Consider the following 14,798-nt stretch of genomic DNA (forward strand, 5'->3'; position numbering starts at 1 on the left):
AGAGTATTGTAACAAGCAAATCTGATCAAGCCCAAAATCTCCTTTAATATTGAGGATAAAGACCAAAAACACCTAAAAAAAATACCTTCATGTCTTGTCCTGCCTCTTTTTCCAGTCTTCCCTCCAGCCATTCATCCTTTTCCCACTTTCTGAAGAATATGTGGTACTCTGAACTATTTATGGTTTCCTGGGCTCACTCAACTACATTTGTTTCCCCAGCTTTGTACCTAATGCTTAGTATGCCATTCACTCCTTTCTCTGCCTGGCTTCATCCTTTAAGATACACTTCAAATGTCACCTCCTGTTCACTCACAATAGATTTAGTTGTATCTACTCCTGTCCAACCATGGCTCTTGATACACAGCTCTTTAAAAAAAAAGCATTTGTCATATTGTTTTGTGATTACCTAATTATTTATTTGTCTCCCTGACTGGTACAAGTGCCTTATCGGCATAGGCTGTGGTTATTTTTTGGCATCGTGAGCATGTATCACAATTCCAGGCTTAATGAAGTTTCAATAATTATTGTGGATACGGGAACTGATTGGTCCCTAAGGCCTGGGGATAATGAGGGATTAGGCCCTGGTTTTAGAGGTTTTTTCTCTTCCCTTTCTCCCACTGGACGGAACCTACTCTTTGGTTTATCCAGACCTGAACTTGATATAAGTAGTACAGCTGGATTTGGAGGAAGGACTAGGTCACCTGGGCAATTCTGGAGAGGGAGGGGGAAGCTGCTGAGAGGGACATGTTGAGATTTTGAGAGTTGGGGTGGAGGTAGAAGGGATGGATATAACCAAGACTATCCACAATCCCCTCAACCCCAAACCAGGAGACAAAGAGGGATGGGAAAGCCTGGATCCGTGAGGATTTAGGAGAGTGGTTAATGGCAGAGGCTAGTGGAAGTTGTGGAGTGAGGTTAATGGGCTGCAGGATTGATCCCCACATTGAAAATGGCTGTTAGGAAACCTGCCATTAGAAAGTGTCCCACAGAGTGGGCCACGGTGGCTCAGCAGGCAAGAATCTGTGCTTGCCATGGCAGAGGACCCGGGTTCGATTCCCGGTGCCTGCCCATGTTAAAAAAAAAAAAAGAAAGTGTCCCACATTCTGCAAATACACTAGGATTTAGTTCACTCCAAACTGGGTAATAAGGAAAAGAAACAGAGACTCAGAGAGCGGAAGGGAATAGCTCTAGACCCCTAGCTCCACAGGGAGCTGCCACAGGCTGGAAAGCCTCACTGTCCTGGAAAAAAGTAAAGAATCCTGAGTGGTTCCTTAGGCCCCCAACACAGTCTCTTCTTAGGCTTAGGCTCCCCCTGGTGGCTACTCTTGTCACTATCACCTCCAACCATTACCCTCACAACACACACTTGCCCATTTTTCAGGTAAAGGAGAAGGAAGACTCCAGAGATAGTAAAACAGGGTTCTCTAAGAGCAAGAGAGAAAGAGAAGGAGGAGAGGTTCAGGGGAGAGAAAGGGTCTCTGGAGTCGTACTAATACAGCATAACAGAGAAGAAAGGAGGCTGAGGGGCCAGGATTCTCCCTCTCCAGGTTCAGAATTCTGTCCAAGCTACCAGTCTGAACTGGGAAATTTGATCCAACTGCAAAGGAAGTTGAGGGCACAGCAGATTTTCTCATATGAATATATAATACATGAATAAGATATCAGACCTTGTTCAAAATTAAGTTTCACTTTATGGGCAAAATGTAAAATGGAAGTGAATCAACCCAAATAGAGATTTTGTCAAGAATCACATTTCAAGGCTAATAGTATGTGAATTGTAAACTGTGCTTACACTATTACTGCATGGGTCTCCTTTATGATGGTAAACAAAAATATAGGTGGGAGCGAGGCTGAATCAGGCTGAGAGGTCAGGACTGAGTGACCAGGGTCACTCACTAGATCTGGGTAGAAGTCTTGGAATGGTTTCTCCTCTAATTCCCAAAATGCCTGTGCCTGGCTCCAAAGTTCTCTTTGTCCACTGGGGTCACTTCTTATTTTTTATTTTCTTTATCTTTTTTTAAATTTTTATTCTGCTGACAAATATGCAATCTAAAATTTCCACCTTTTAGCCACATTCATCTATGTAATTCAGGGTTGTTAATTACATTCACAATGTTGTGCTGCCATCACCACCACTACCATCCATTACCAGAACTTGACAATCAACCCAGGTAGAAATTCTGTAGGAAATATTAGCTCCCCATTACCTACCCCCAACCCAGCCCCTGGTAACCTATATTCTAGATTCTGATTCTATGAGTATGCTTATTCTAATTATTCCATGTCACTGAGATCATACAACATTTGCCCTTTTGTGTCTGGCTTATTTCACTCAACACGATGTTTTCAATGTTCATCCATGTTGCTGCATTCATTCCTTTTTATGACTGAATAATTTTCCATGGTATGTAAATACATTTCGTTTGTCCATTCATAAGTTAAGGGACACTGGGGTTGCTTCCATTTTTTGGCAACTGTGACTAATGCCTCTGCGAACATCGGTGTGAAAATACTGGTTCAAGTACCAACTTTCAGTTTTTTGGGGTGTGTACCTAGTAGTAGGATTGCTGGGTCATATGGTATATCTATATTTAGCTTTCTGAGGAACTGAAAAACTATTTTCCACAGCAATTGTACATTTTACATTTCTACGAACAATGAATGAGTGTTCCTATTTCTCCACATCCTTTCCACCACTTGCAATGATCTGTTTGTTTGTTTTTAGCACTAACCATTCTAGTGAGTGTGAAATGGTATCTCATTGTGATTTTAATTTTCATTTACCTTATAGCTAGTGATGTTGAACATCTTTTCGCGTGCTTTTTAGCCATTTGTATATTCTCTTTAGAAACATGTCTATTCAAGTCTTTACCCATGTTTTAATTGGTTGTGCTTGGTTTGCTAAAGCTGCAAGGATGCAGTATACCAGAAATGGATTGTCTTTTACAAAGGGGATTTATTAGGTTACAAATTGACAGTTCTAAATTCATGAAAATGCCCAAATTAAGGCATCAAGAGAAGGATTCCTTCTCTCAGGAAAGGCTGCTGGCATTCGGGGTTCCTCTGTCACATGGGAAGGCACATGGAAGAACTAGAGAAAGAACAGCAAACTAACCCCAAAGCAAGCAAAAGAAAAGAAATAACGAAGATTAGAGCAGAAATGAATGAAATTGACAATATGAAAACAATTGAGAAAATCAACAAAGCCAGAAGTTTCTTCTATGAGAAAATCAATAAGATTGATGGACATTTAGCAAGGCTGACAAAAAGAAGAAGAGAGAGGATGCAAATAAATAAAATCAGAAATGGAAGAGGAGACACAAACACTGACCCCGTGGTAATAAAGGAGGTAATGAGAGAATACTATGAACAAACTTATGCTAATAAACTAGACAACATAGATAAAATGGACAACTTCCTAGAAAGGCATGAACAACCAACATTGACTTGAGAAGAAATAGTCGACCTCATCAAGCCAATCACAAGTAAAGAAATTGAATTAGTCATTAAGAAGCTCCCAAAAAGAAAAGTCCAGGACCAGATGGCTTCACATGTGAATTCTACCAAACATTCAAGAAAGAATTAGAACCAGTTCTGCTCAAACTCTTCAAAAACATTTAAGAGGAGGGAAAGCTACCTAACTCATTCTATGAAGCCAACATCACCCTCATACCAAAGCCAGACGTAGATACTATAAGAAAAGAAAATTACAGACCAATCTGTCTAATGAATGTAGATGCAAAAAACCTCAACAAAAATTCCTACAAATCGAATCCAGCAGCATATTAAAAGAATTATATACCATGAATAAGTAGGATTCATCCCAGGTATGCAAGGATGGTTCAACATAAGAAAATCAATTAATGTAATACACCATATCAACAAATCAAAGCAGAAAAACCACATGATCATTCGATTAATGCAGAAAAGGGATTTGACAAAATTCAGCATCCTTTATTGTTGTAAACACTTCAAAAGATAGAAATAGAAGTGAACTTCCTCAACATGAGAAAGAGAATATATGAAAAACCCACAGCTAGCATCATCCCCAATGGGGAAGACCTGAAAACTTTCCGCCTAAGATCAGGAACAAGACAAGAATGTCCACTGTCACCATTGTTTTTCAACATTGTGTTGGGAAGTTCAAGCCAGAGCAGTTAGACAAAAAAAGAAATACAAGGCATCAAAATTGGAAAAGAAGAAGTAACACTCTCACTGTTTGCAGATGATATGATACTATATGTCGAAAACCCCGAAAAATCCACAGCTAAACTACTAGAACTAATACATGAGTACAGCAAAGTGGCAGGTTACAAGATCAATACTCAAAAATCTGTAGTGTTTCTATACACTAGCGATGAGCAATCTGAGGGGAAAATCAAGAAAAAAATCCATTTACAATTGCAACCAAAAGAATAAAATATTTTGGAATAAATTTAACTAAAGATACAAAAGATCTATACAAAGAAAACTGTAATAAATTGTTAAAAGGAATCACAGAAGACCTAAATAACTGGAATGATATCCAGTGTTCATAGATTGGAAGACTAAATATAGTTAAGATGTCAATTTTACCTAAATTTATAGATTCGATGCAATACCAATTAAAATCCCAAAAACTTACTTTTCAGAAATAGAAAAAACAATAACCAAATTTATGTGCAAGAGCAGGGTGCCCCGAATAGCTAAAAATATCCTGAGGAAAAAAAATGAAGTCAGAGGTCTCACATTACCTGATGTTAAGGAGTATTACAAAGCTACAGTGGTCAAAATAGCATGGTACTGGCATAAATATAGATACACTGACCAATGGAATTGAAGAGAATGTTCAGATATAGACCCTCTCATCTATGGGCAATTGATCTTTGATAAGTCAGTCAAGCCAACTCACTTGAGACAGAACAGTCTCTTCAATAAATGGTGCCTAGAGAACTGGATATCCACATGTAAAAGAATGAAAGAGTATCCATATCTCACACACATACAAAAATTAACTCAAAATGGATCAAAGATCCAAACATTAGATCTAAGATCATAAAACTTTTAGAAGAAAATGTAGGGAAATATCTTATAAATCTTATAATAGGAGGTGGTTTCCTAGATCTTATAGCCAAAGCACAAGCATTGAAGAAAGAAATAGATAAATGGAAACTCCTCAAAATTTAACACTTTCGTGTAACTCAACAACAAAAAGACAAACAACCCAATTACAAAATGAACAGACACTTCTCAGAAGAAGAAATACAAATGATTAAAAGGCACATGAAAAGCTGCTCAACTTGCCTGGCCATTAGAGAAATGCAAATCAAAACCACAGTGAGATATCATCTCACACCCACCAGAATGGCCATTATCAACAAAACAGAAAACAAGTGCTGGAGAGGATGTGGAGGAAGAGGCACACTTATCCACTGTTGGTGGGAATGTCAAATGGTACAACTGCTGTGAAAGGCAATTTGGCGGTTCCTCAGGAAGCTAAGTATAGAATTGCCATATGATCCCGCAATACCATTGCTAGGGATCTATTCAGAGGACATGAGACAAGGACACAAATGGACATTTGCACACCAATGTTTATAGCAGCATTATTTACAATTGCCAGGAGATGGAAACAGCCCAAATGTTCATCAACAGATGAGTGTCTAAACAAGCTGCGGTAAAAAGACAGAATAAAGTCATGAAGACTGTAACAACATGAATGGACCTTGAGGACATTATGCTGAGTGAGATTAGCCAGAAACAAAAGGACAATACTGTATGGTCTCACTGATATAAACTAACATTAATGAATGAACTTGGAGAATTTCAGTTAAGAACAGAGACCATCAGGAGATAGAAATATGGTAGATGTTGGGCAATTGGAGCTGAAGGGATACAGATTGTGCAAGAGGATTGATTGTAAACATTCAGAAATGGATAGCACAATACTTCCTAATTGTAGCACAATAATGTTAGTACACCGAATGAAGCTGAATGTGAGAATGATAGAGGGAGGAGGACTGGGATCACAAATGAAACCAGAAGCAGAGATAGACGATAAAGACAGATGGTATAATCTAGGAATGCTTAGAGTGTACAATGATAGTGACTAAATGTACAAATTAAAAAATGTTTTTGCATGAGGAAGAACAAAGGAATGTCAATATTGTAGGGTGTTCAAAATAGATAGTAATTCATATTTTAAAACTTTAACTTACGTATGAGACTAAAGCAAAAAATTTGGCACAAAATTTATATTTTGACTAGTGCATCTTCTAATATAACTTATATGGACAGTTTAATTGAACAGCATAAGTACATGGAACCTTGAATAGGGCATGATATTTTGTAGGTTTGCCCAGAGGGATGCCCTGATATATCCCAGAGTTATTTGAACAGTGAATATGCTGGTTTGAATCTATGGTGGACCCCAGAAAAGACATGTCTTTATTCCTCATTCAATATTGCTGGGTGGGAGCATTTTGATTGTTCCCGTGGAGATGTGACCCACCCAATTGTGGGTGGTAACTTCTGATTAGAAGATTTCCATTCCATGGAGGTGTGTCTCCATCCATTGAAGGTGGAGTTGCTTACTGGAATCCTTTAAAAGAGGAAACATTTTGGAGAGAGTCCCTTTTGTAAAGCCATGTGAAAGCCAGCAGATGCCACCATGTTCGCCGTGTACCCTTCCAGATGAGAGAAGAACCCTGATCGTGTTCACCATGTGCCTTTCCAGATGAGAGAGAAACTGTGACTGTGTTTGCCATGTGCCTTCTCACTTGAGAGAGAAACCCTGAACTTCATCGGCCTTCTTGAACCAAGGTATCTTTCCCTGGATGCCTTTGATTGGACGTTTCTATAGATTTGTTGTAATTGGGACATTTTCTTGGCCTTACAATTGTAAACTAGCAACTTCTTAAATTTCCCTTTTTAAAGACCATTACATTTCTGGTATATTGGATTCCGGCAACTAGCAAACTAGAACAGTGAATAAAAAAGTATTTGCAAAGTCTCCTTGGGGGAATGGTGAGAAAGGGGGAAAATTCAACTTCTCCAAGTGGAGAATTCTTGATATTCTCACAACCAAAGCAAGAAGCTGAGCCCCCAATCTTGGAGTTTCCTCATATGAAACTTAACCCCACAAAGGATAGGCTAAGCCTACTTAAAATTAGGCCTAAGAGTCACCCCCAGAGAACCTCTTCTGTTGCTCAGATGTGGCCTCTCTCAGCCAACACAGCAAGCAAACTCACTGCCCTCGCCCTCTCTACGTCAGACATGACTCCCAAGTGAGTGGACCTTCCTGGCAACATGGGACAGAAATCCTAGAATGAGCTGGGACTCAGCATCAAGGGATTGAGAAAACCTTCTTGACCAAAAGGGGGAAGAGCTAAATGAGACAAAATAAAGTATCAATGGCTGAGAGATTCCAAACAGAGTGGCGAGGTTATCCTGAAGGTTGTTCTTATGCATTAAATAGATATCACCTGTTAAGGTGTAATGGCGTGGCTGGAGGTAACTGTTTGAAAATGCAGAGCTGTGCTCCAGTATCCATGTTTCTTGAAAATGATTGTATATAGCTCTCGCAATGTGACTGTGTGATTGTGAAAATTTTGTGTCTGATGTTCCTTTTATCTACCTTACCGACAGATAAGTAAAACATATGGATTAAAAATAAATAAATAATAGCGGGAACAAATGTTAAAATAAATTTAGTAGATTGCAATGCTAGTGATCAATGAAAGGGAGGGGGTGGGGTATGGTATGTATGATTTTTTTTCTGTTTTCTTTTATTTCTTTTTCTGAATTGATGCAAATGTTCTAGGAAATGATCGTGATGATGAATATAAAAAAAAGAATGAAGCTGAACAGGTTGGGGTTAAAGTAATTCAAAACATAAGGGTAAGGAAGATAGTGTTTATATTTTAGAACCATATATACTCTTTGAGATCAATGAAAGAAAGGTTTATTTGGTCTGGAACTGAAATTTTCTGTACTGCATAATCCAATTCAACCTATCTGTATAGCTCATTTGAAAAATTGAAACACAGGGAACACAGAATAAGAAAGAGGTCCTTTAATCCTGTATAGATTATTGTAATGCCTGGATACATCCTAGAGTATATTAAGCAGATAATCAAAAAATATTGGCACAGTCCCCTGAGGGATGAGAGAAAAATATGAAACTATTAAACCTTACCATCAAGGAATCCCCTGATACTGTGTCAAACTTTAGGGACACCAAAATCAATAGGCCATGCCCTTGATCATGAGGCTTACTCTTGTGACGCTTATGTAGATAGCAGAGAATCTTAGACTACCTATAGGTATGCCTATGAGTTACTTCTGGAGGACCTCTTTTGATGCTCAGACGTGGCCTCACTGTCTCTAAGCCCAACTCTGCAAGTGAAATCATTGCCTTCCCCCCTACATAGGACATGACATCCAGGGGTAGAAGTCTCCCTGGTGACATGGGAGATGACTTCCGGGGATGAATCCAGACCTGACACTGTGGGATCAACAATTCCATCCTGACCAAAAGGGGGAAAAGAAGTATAATTAAGGAATTATCAGGGACAGAGAGAATTCAAATAGAGTTGAGAGGCTACTCTGGAGGTTGCTCTTATGTAAACTTCAGTTAGACCTTGCTACCTCTCATAACCTGCCAACTCCCAACCAGGACCATTCCAGTCAATCCTAAAGAACACCTAGGGCAATATATAAGATTCTACAAGGGTTCCAGGCACTAGAGTAACTTTCCAGAAACCTACAACCTCCAGATGTCTCCCTAGTCCAGATAAATTCTGAAACCTAGCGCAGCCTCTCCAGAACAACAGATAGTTCCATCTCCCTACCCCATATTAGTGACAGACCCTTCCAATATGAAAAATTTGGAATCACCACAGCCCAAACACCCTAAAGAGTAGGATGGAAAGATCAAAGGTGATGGTGGAATTATACAGAGAAGATAGGATTTAACACATGAATTAGAATACTGAATCATTAAATTGATATCTCTTTTAGTCTCCAGTACTTTTGAGCAGATAGAAGTAAAAACCTAAAATTCTGAAATTGTAACCCATGTCAAACTCTGAAATATGTTCTACAACTACTTGTAGTGCTATGCTTTGAAATTTATAGTGTATATGTTATTTTTTGTATATATGTTATTTTTCACAAAAAAAGAAGGAAAAAAAGTCTACTGTGATGATAAAAAAATATTCAAGCTCTCTAGCCTCCTATATTCTGTGTAGCTAGAAGGAAAATCTGAGAGGTTCGTATGGTAGCCCATGACAAACTCTGGGATCGGTCCTGAAGAGTGCTTTGAAAACTATTGCTTTTTTGTTTACTTTGTATTTATGTTATATATACAGTAAAAAAGTTAAAATGAAAAAAAAAAGAGGATGCTGAATGTTGTTGAATACTTTTCAGCATCAGTCGATATTGTCATGTGATTTTTCCCTTTCAATTTGTTAACATGTTGTATTACATTGATTTTCTTGTGTTGAACCACCTTTGCATTCCTGGTATAAACCCCACTTGGTCGTGATGTATAATTCTGTTCAAGTGTCACTGGATTCAATTTGCTATTATTTCATTTAGAATTTTTGCATCTATTTTCATTAGGGAGGTTGGTCTGTAATCTTCCTTTCTAGTAGTGTCTTTATACAGCTTTGGTATTAGAGTGATGTTAACTTCATAAAATGAGGTAGGTTGTGTTTTGGTTTGCTAATGTTGCTGGAAGGCAATATACCAGAAATGGAGTGGCTTTTGTAAAGGGGATTTATTAAGTTACAAGTTTACACTTCTATGACCATAAAAATATCAATTAAGGCATCCAGATAAAGATACCATGACTCAAGAAAGGCTGATATTGGAAGGCATATATATGGCTGGCGTCTGCTAGTCCTTTGGCTTCAGGTTTCAAACAGCTTCCCCAGGGGCATTTTCTTTCTGCATCTCCAAACGCCTCTGGATCAGCTCTGAAGCTTTTTCCAAACTGGTTCCCTCTTAAAGGACTCCAGTAAGAAGCCCACTTTGAATGATTAGAGATGCATCTCCATGGAAACCACCTAATCAAAAGGTTCCATCCACATTGGGGGTTCCATCCCCCAATTGGGGGAGGTCACATCACCACGGAAAATTTTTAATTAAAAAATACCACCCTACAATATTAAGTCTGGATTAAAGAACATGGCTTTTCTGGGTACAGAACAGTTTCAAACTGGAAGAGGTAGAATTCCCTTTTCCTCAAATTTTTGGAAGAGTTTGAAGAGTATTGGTATTAGTTCTTTCCGAAAAGTTTGATAAAATTCCCCTGTGAAGCTGGCTGGCCTTGGACTTTTCTTTGTGGGAAGATTTTTGAAAACTGATTAAATCTCTTTACTTGTAATTAGTTTGTTTAGATCTTCCATTTATCTCGAGTCAGTATTTGTAGAGCATGTGTTCCTAGAAATTTTTCCATTTCATCTAGCTGTTGGCATATGGGTGCTCATAGTATTCTCTTATGATTTTAAAAATTTTTCAGGGTCTATGATAACAACTCCCCTCTCATTTATGATTTTATTTATTTTCATCCTCTCTCTTTTTTTCTTTGTCAATCTAGATAGGGGTCCATCAATTTTATTGGTTTTCTCAAAGTACCAACTTTTGGTTTTGTTATTTCTTTCTAATGTTATTTTTTCATTCTCCAGTTCAGTTATTTCTACTTTAATCTTTGTCATTTCTCTTCTTTTATTTGCTTTGGGGTTAGTTTGCTGTTCTTTCTCTAACTTATCTAGTTGAGTCCTTGATTTTTGTTCATTCTTGTTTTTAGTATAGGCATTTAGGGCAATGGAATTTCCTTCTCAGCTTTGCCTTTCCACATCCCATAAGTTCTGATATGTTATATTCTCATTATCATTCATCTCCAGCAATTTACCAATTTCTCTAGCAATTTCTTCTTTGACCCACTGATTATTTAAGAGTTTGTTGTATAATCTTCATATATTTGTGAAAGCTGTGGTTATTTGGTGATTATTAATTTCCAGCTTCATTCCATTGTAGTCCAAGTGCCTCGGATAATTTCAATCTTTTTAAATTTATAAAGACTTATTTTGTGTTTTAGCATATGATCTGTCCTGGAGAATGGTCCATGTGCTCGAGAGAAGAAAGTATATCCTTGTTTTTTGGGGTATAACTATCTACGTAGGTCTCTATTAGGTCTGATTCATTTATAATATTGTTTAGGCTCTCTATTTCCTTATTGATCCTCTGCTTGTTCTAGCTATAGAGAAAACTGGTGTATTAAAGTCTCCCACTATTACTGTTGAAATGTTTATAATCCCTTCAGTTTTGCCAAGGTTTGCCTCATGTACTTTGGTGCTCCTTGATTGGGAGCAAGCACATTTATGATTGTTATTTGCTCTTGCTGAACTGTCCCTTTTATTAATATGTAGTGTCCTTCTTTGTCTCTTAAGATGTCTTTACATTTAAAGTCTATTTTAGCTGATATTAATATAACTGCTCCGACTTTCTTTTGGTTACAGCAGGCATAGAATATATTTTCTGTTCTTTCACTTTCAATATATTTGTGTCCTTGGGTCTAAGATGTGTCTCTTGTAAGCAACATATAGATAGATTATAATTTTTTTATTAATTAAACAAATTAACTAACACAACATTGAGAAATCATTCCATTCTACATATGCAATCAGTAATTCTTAATATCATCACATAGATGTATGATCATCATTTCTTAGTACATTTGCATCAATTTAGAAAAAGAAATAGCAAGACAACAGAAAAAGAAATAAAATGATAATATAGAGAAAAAAATAAAAATAAAAAATACAAAAAATATATATAAAAAACAGAACAAACAAACAAAAAAAACTATAGCTCAGATGCAGCTTCATTCAGTGTTTTAACATGATTACTTTACAATTAGGTATTATTGTGCTGTCCATTTTTTACTTTTTTTTTTATTAATTAAAAAAAGAATTAACAAAACAATTAGAAATCATTCCAATCTACATGTACAATCAGTAATTCTTAATAACATCACATAGTTGCATATTCATCATTTCTTAGTACATTTGCATCAATTTAGAAAAAGAAATAAAAAGACAACAGAATAAGAATTAAAACAATAATAGAAAGAAAAAAAAAACAAAAACAAAAAACCTATACCTCACATGCAGCTTCATTCAGTGTTTTAACATAATTGCATTACAATTGGGTAGTATTGTGCTGTCCATTTCTGAGTTTTTATATCCAGTCCCGTTGTACAGTCTGTATCCCTTCATCTCCAATTATCCCTTCTCTTTTTTTTTTTTTTAATTAACGGAAAAAAAGAAATTAACCCAACATTTACAGATCATACCATTCTACACATGCAATCATTAATTCTTAACATCATCACATAGATGCATGATCATCATTTGCATTGGTTTAGAAGAACTAGCAACATAACCGAAAAAGATATAGAATGTTAATATAGAGAAAAAAATAAAAGTAATAATAGTAGAATCAAAACAAAACAAAACAAAAAAAAACAAAAACCTATGGCTCAGATGCAGCTTCGTTCAGTGTTTTAACATGATTACTTTACAATTAGGTATTATTGTGCTGTCCATTTTTGAGTTTTTGTATCTAGTCCTGTTGCACAGTCTGTATCCGTTCAGCTTCAATTACCCATTGTCTTACCCTGTTTCTACCTCCTGCTGGACTCTGTTACCAATGACATATTTCAAGTTTATTCTCGAATGTCCGTTCACATCAGTGGGACCATACAGTATTTGTCCTTTAGTTTTTGGCTGGGTTCACTCAGCATAATATTCTCTAGGTCCATCCATGTTATTACATGGTTCATAAGTTTATCTTGTCTTAAAGCTGCATAATATTCCATCGTATGTATATACCACAGTTTGTTTAGCCACTCTTCTGTTGATGGAGATTTTGGCTGTTTCCATCTCTTTGCAATTGTAAAGAATGCTGCTATAAACATTGGTGTGCAAATGTCCGTTTGTGTCTTTGCCCTTAAGTCCTTTGAGTAGATACCTAGCAATGGTATTGCTGGGTCGTATGGCAATTCTATATTCAGTTTTTTGAGGAACCGCCAAACTGCCTTCCACATTTGACATTCCCACCAACAGTGGATAAGCGTGCCTCTTTCTCCGCATCCTCTCCAGCACTTGTCATTTTCTTTTTTGTTGATAATGGCCATTCTGGTGGGTGTGAGATGATATCTCATTGTGGTTTTGATTTGCATTTCTCTAATGGCCAGGGACATTGAGCATCTCTTCATGTGCCTTTTGGCCATTTGTATTTCCTCTTCTGAGAGTTGTCTGTTCAAGTCTTTTTTCCCATTTTGTAATTGGATTGTCTGTCTTTTTGTTGTTGAGTTGAACAATCTCTTTATAAATTCTGGATACTAGACCTTTATCTGATATGTCATTCCCAAATATTGTCTCCCATTGTGTAGGCTGTCTTTCTGCTTTCTTGATGAAGTTCTTTGATGCACAAAAGTGTTTAATTTTGAGGAGATCCCATTTATTTATTTATTTCTTCTGTGCTCTTGCTTTAGGTTTAAGGTCCATAAAACCGCCTCCACTTGTAAGTTTCATAAGATATCTCCCTACATTTTCCTCTAACTGTTTTATGGTCTTAGACCTAATGTTTAGATCTTTGATCCATTTTGAGTTAACTTTTGTATAGGGTGTGAGATATTGGTGTTCTTTCATTCTTTTGCATATGGATATCCAGTTCTCTAGGCACCATTTATTGAAGAGACTGTTCTGTCCCAGGTAAGTTGGCTTGACTGCCTTATCAAAGATCAAATGTCCATAGATGAGAGGGTCTATATCTGAGCACTCTATTCAATTCCATTGGTCAATATATCTATCTTTATGCCAAGACCATGCTGTTTTGACCACTGTGGCTTCATAATATGCCTTAAAGTCCGGCAACGTGAGACTTCCAGCTTCGTTTTTTTTCTTCAAGATACTTTTAGCAATTCGGGGCACCCTGCCCTTCCAGATAAATTTGCTTATTGGTTTTTCTATTTCTGAAAAGTAAGTTGTTGGGATTTTGATTGGTATTGCATTGAATCTGTAAATCAATTTAGGTAGGATTGCCATCTTAACTATATTTAGTCTTCCAATCCATGAACACGGTATGCCCTTCCATCTATTTAGGTCTTCTGTGATTTCTTTTAACAGTTTTTTGTAGTTTACTTTGTATAGGTTTTTTGTCTCTTTAGTTAAATTTATTCCTAGGTATTTTATTCTTTTAGTTGCAATTGTAAATGGGATTCGTTTCTTGATTTCCCCCTCAGCTTGTTCATTGCTAGTGTATAGAAATGCTACAGATTTTTGAAAGTTGATCTTGTAAACTGCCACTTTGCTGTACTCGTTTATTAGCTCTAGTAGTTTTGTTGTGGATTTTTCCGGGTTTTCGACGTATAGTATCATATCATCTGCAAACAGTGATAGTTTTACTTCTTCCTCTCCAATTTTGATGCCTTGTATTTCTTTTTCTTGTCTAATTGCTCTGGCTAGAACCTCCAACACGATGTTGAATAATAGTGGTGATAGTGGACATCCTTGTCTTGTTCCTGATCTTAGGGGGAAAGTTTTCAGTTTTTCCCCATTGAGGATGATATTAGCTGTGGGTTTTTCATATATTCCCTCTATCATTTTAAGGAAGTTCCCTTGTATTCCTATCCTTTGAAGTGTTTTCAACAGGAAAGGATGTTGAATCTTGTCAAATGCCTTCTCTGCATCAATTGAGATGATCATGTGATTTTTCTGCTTTGATTTGTTGATATGGTGTATTACATT

Source organism: Tamandua tetradactyla, chromosome 13 (genome assembly GCF_023851605.1).
Source record: "Tamandua tetradactyla isolate mTamTet1 chromosome 13, mTamTet1.pri, whole genome shotgun sequence".
NCBI lineage: Eukaryota > Metazoa > Chordata > Mammalia > Pilosa > Myrmecophagidae > Tamandua > Tamandua tetradactyla.